The following is a 5,445-nucleotide window of genomic DNA, read 5'->3' on the forward strand; positions in this document are numbered from 1 at the left end:
CACAATAAAGGAATTGAGTTTTTAGCGGGTAGAAAATGACCATAACTCATTGCTAATATCCTAAATGGAGCAAGATCCTATTTAGGTTCAGAAAAATATAATCGAAATAGAATTTGCGGGGCAGGCGATTTCTGGGAAAGGTTTTCTTGCTCCTTAAAAGAGCCCTACAAGAGAGGGAAGCCTCTTTTTCTGCTCCATGTGATTGTGCCTCGATTTGATGCTTGGAACTCTCATTGCAGAGGAAATCATCCTAACTAAAGTGTCTTTTGATGTCAGAAGGCACATTTTGACCCTCTGGAGACAGACATTAGTTATCTATGGACCTCAGAGAATCCTTCCCGACAGGCTGAGAAGCAGCCAGACAGCCAAAACTCTGACTTCCCAAAGACCCTATGCAGGACTGTCCAATTTCCTTAATATCCACTGGAGGGCGCTACTTCACTGCTGCTCTCATCGCTCATCTCCCATGACAGTAAATGTGAATCATTTGCAGTCATTTAAGTCTTTCTAACGCAAAGCACCCAAATGAAAAATAGGTGCAGGGCTTAGTTGTGTGGACGAAAAGGATAAGGTAGAAATAGCAGTGATCTTGCTCCCAGCCTTATATCCCTCACCACTGGCCTGAGGACCCCAGGGGTCCTGGCATGCTACCAGCATGTAGCGAATAGGTGCACTCCGCATGCTTTCCCTGAGATGGCATATACTGTTCAACAGGTCTTTGTAAAGGACACCATAATCCAGGACTGAGCCATTACCTCAGGCTGTAAAATGCAAAACAGCTAATTGTAGACAAGACTGTTAACTTTTGGCTCTCCTGTCACATCACCTCCATGTGCAACTTTCCAACTGAGGCCTGTCTAATTTTAAAGCCTTTCTCTTTTCTGAAGATGTTCCAAAGGTGTGGAACAAAAACAACCAGTGATATGCACAATCATTTTAATGCTACTTGGATACAAAATATTTAATAGTAATATGTGTGTTTCATCTGACTGTAAATTGACAGTAAACATGCTTATCACAGACACATTAAGGCCTTTGTGGGACAATAGAGAAGAAGACTGACATTACTCGTGCCACAGAAAATCACGTAAAATTTCCCCTAAAGATCTCTGAATGTTCCCCTAGGTTTCTTCTATTGGCAATTGCCCAGTTTTTTTTCCCCCTTTAAATTCTCCATCCCTTATCAGACTACTTGCTTCCCAAAGAATAGAAGCTACTCACCATGCCCATCATTCCCCTCTGCCATCTGTTTCTGTGGAAACCAGTCCTAAGCGTCTGATTGGTGTTCTTTCTACCAGAAACCATTTTTTCAATAAAGGACCTGCCTCAGGATAGTATTTGGATGACAGCAGGACATTGCAAGCAGTGATGATTTTTAGTTCTCAGAAAACGTTCAAATTGCCTTGCCCCCAGACAGAAAGTATAACTACATTTCAGGAAGAAAAAAGCCGTACTTAATCTCATAGGGTATCCCTAACGTGTTGCTACGGGATCTGGGGAGAGGTCTCCAGGATGACAAATTGACCAATATTGTTGGGAGGAGATGGGGTATCAACTCTATAAAGCTGTATCAGATAAAACAGAAAAGGGAGGATTGTCACTAGGTCCTAAGCTGAGAGCTGCCTGCTCCCTGCTCAGCAGGCTGTGCAGACCTTGACATCATATGATTCCATCCTAAGTCTGAGGCATGGCTACTCTGTTACTCTGCTTCTCAGATCTGTTTTGTCATCTTAAATCTGGAAATGGTATCAGTAGTTCTGAGTTGTATTATGGGCATCACCTGAGAGAATGCATATGAAGTGTGCAGTAGTATGGAAATTATGGCTATACATAGTAGAATCAAATATTATTAATCTTGTACCTTGTATGAGCAACAGGGATTTGCACAGACCTATTCATATACATGAGGCATTATTACTGGTCTACATGTTTATGCTTAGAAAGTGGAAGTGGAAAATAACTAAATGCAACCTGACCCATATTGGCAGGACAAATAGAAATTTGCAGAGCAGATCAAGTATTGGGGGCCTCCCCTGGGGGCGCAGCGGGTTGAGCACAGCGCTGTGAAGCTGTCGCAGCCTCTGTAGTGCCCGTTTGATACCTGGCAGGCCAGGGAGATTCCCACATGGCGCCCGCAGACCTCTCCTGTCTCGCCTGCTGCTCCCGTCAGCAGTGTATTTCGGGCCTTCTGCCTGTTCTGCTCCCCGCTCTGTCTCTGGTGAATTCTCTCGCCCTCCCGTGCCTCTGGCTTGTACACCAGTGCTTGTATAAATAAATAAATCTTTCAAAGAGAGTATCGGTTGCTAGCCCCAGGAAATGCACATTCTGGCAGCGCTGTAGACTGGCAAGGCTTTGCTGCTGGAGTCAGAAAAATAATTAGGATGAGAGATATATTATTGAGGGCTCACTATGTCACAACATCCATTTTACTCTTTAGAATAAAATTATGTGGTGGATGCTGTTATTCTGTCCGATTTCAATATAAAAACGAAAACCAAAAATCCCTGAGACTTGAGACTTGGGGGCTCTTGGACTTGATGAGAAATACACAGTCAATGTAGGAAGTAGAGATTACAACCTAGGCACTCTGATTGCAGCACTTAAGACCAACCAGGGACTACCTTTTAAGTGTTTCAAATCTACTATCTGACTTAATCCTCACAGCTAAACAGTTCTTTATTTAAAGTACAGTTCTCGCCCAGAAAGAAAAAAAGGAATGCATACAACTTTTTTCGAGTAAATACTGAGGGACATTGCAGGAATAGAGCAAGAGACCCAGCCCACTTTAAGCCCTCCTGCCCTCCCCCTATTCCCGTTCCCCCTCTTTCCCTCTCTCCCTCTCTCTCCTCCCTTTTCTCCTCCTTCCCACTTCCTCCTCCTTCCCCACTCACATCCATGCAATAAAATGCTACTAACAGCTCCTTTAACATTCTTTTGCCTTGCAGTAAAGAGCTGCTCCTACAAAGACAAGGGTTCAGACCATAGAGAACCAGGCACCAGGCAGAGTAGCTTGTGCAGTGGTCCAACTCCATGTGATGGTGATTATTAGGATCCAGGGATTCCTGGAAATTGAGGACTTTAAGTTGAGAATAAGGGTCTTGAGGTTTAAAGAAAAGGTAATTTTAGAGAAACTGGGTCCTAATCTTAGTGCTAGAGGCCAGTTGGAAGGCAAGTGCAGAAGGTAGGGTTCTCACGGGAGGGACTGGTGAGGTTATGACTCAGGGTTATGTGGACCTCTGAAGAGAAGGTCTAGACTAGTGGTGTGCTGCAGGCAGCTCATACCAGCTCTCTAGAGCTGCTGGTTAAAACACATGAACTAACAATAAAATAAATTATATTGAAACTAAATATAAAAATACTGAACTTATTGCTTCGTAATGATTTTATTACAGTTTATTTTTGTCTGTGTTTTTGAAGTTATTTACAACTCTTGTGTCTGTAGCATGTGTGTGCTGTTGCAAGTCTCTTCCTCGGTATGAAAACACTTCAAATTGGTAGCTTGCAAAAGTCTACTATGGGGTTCTTTACACCACACTATGGAAATCAGGAAGTCAGAGTGTGATTTTGTTATATTGATTGTCTAGAATTTAAAAAGGGATGTGAAAAAGTGTTAATGCAAACCTCAATGTATTTTGTGTCGATAATCATTACATTGTGAATGGCAGACAAAATGGAGAAAGTAGTCTTTTAGTATTTGAGAACTATTGTCCAATACACTAAAGAAGACCCCGGAGCTGCTGATGATTAGTGAAGTTCTGATATAGATCTCCACTGGTGTGTGATTTGTTAATAAGTTACAAACCAAAAATGATGTCAGGACTACATTTGGAGAGACATATATTACATATTTACCAGTGTATATTAGGCCAATACCCTCAAATCCCCACCATTTCAAACACATCCCCTGAATAACCTGGCTCCCCAGCACTGCCTAGTGGTTCTGGAGCAGTGCAGGTGACATTGGAAGGGATGGCCAGAGAGAAATAACCCAGAAGGCCTTGAAACAAGGGGTGGAGATGGAGACAAACAGAGAAGGAGGGAGGAAGAAATGCAGGGAGGCAGGGTTTAATCTTTCTGTGTCTGTCTTATATTTACTTTCTATTTCTTTGTCTATAAACTTCAATGAATATTCTTCACATACTCAATTTCTGGATGTACACACAAGCAGATATTCAAGCACATAAATATGATGGATTTGATGAATTTCATTTATTCATTCTTAAACAGGTTAATACATGGCCATAGCAGCGTGTACTGTGAAGGTTCAGGATTTTTCAAAAACACTAGTTAGTTGTTCCCCACTCCTTTTTACCCAAATTGGAAAAACACTTTTCTGGATTTCTTGCCATTGGAAAGAAATACCTATACTTAAATTTATATATATATATATATATATATATATATATATATGTAGTCTATGAATAAGTCTGAATTTTATTTTATTTTTCTTTATTGGGATAACATTGGTTTACATGAAGTCAATAGTTCCACTTTAGTGCCTGACACCTAATGGGTGTTCTTAGTTTATACATGCACATATTTATTGAATATTACCATGTCAGGTGCTATAGTGAATACTCTGGGCTCAGAAATAATTGAATAGAGTCTTTATTCTCAAAATGCTTACAGAGAACAACAAGCAAATACCATTTATGATATGACACCCAGGCCAGAATAGAAGTCTGTTTCTCATGCCCATAAGACTTTCAAGACATCACACGTTACTCCCTCTCTCTGGAAAATTCTAGTTCTGCTTTTCATCTAATTCCTATTTGTTAAATCTCAGATGGCAAGTCTCTTCCTCTGAAAGGCTATCATTTGCCCCCATCTTAATATGTATTATCGGGACATCTTAAATTATCCCAGCATCTTGACCATGTAGCATTTTGTGGCTGTTTCTTATTTTGTTGTCTGTCTCCTTCAACATCTGTGAGCTCTGCAAGGACTCAGACCAAGTATGCCTCCCAGAATCCACTTCAGGGCCTGGCACACCAGTGTGCGAAAAGGCACAATCACACCTGGAGGTCTCAGTGCACAGGAAAAGGATAAAAAGCACAGAGAAATAATTCATCCACATCAATTTCCTATTCATATGCCAGTTAAAACTGGATGACCGGTCAAGGCAAAAGACTTGAAATTTACTAACAGAGGCCCTTTTCTTAACATACTAAATAATGCACAATCTTATTCAGCTCAGAAATGAAAAACTGGAGATAGAATCCGACAGTAATGATTTTGTGAAAGACTCCTGAATTCATGAAAAAGACAGAAAGAAAAGATCTTATTATGCTTGATACTGTTATTCCTGGTTTTAATTCCTAGGACACTTATTGTAGAGAAATTCACCCTAACGACTTTGGTTCTTTCCCAGAGACTCTGAGGAGGAAAGCATCGCCCATCCCCTCTGAATTTCTCAAATGTTGGAGTAAAATCACCCAAGCATGT

The sequence above is a fragment of the Talpa europaea genome (assembly GCF_964194135.1).
Source record: "Talpa europaea genome assembly, chromosome: X".
Taxonomy (NCBI): domain Eukaryota; kingdom Metazoa; phylum Chordata; class Mammalia; order Eulipotyphla; family Talpidae; genus Talpa; species Talpa europaea.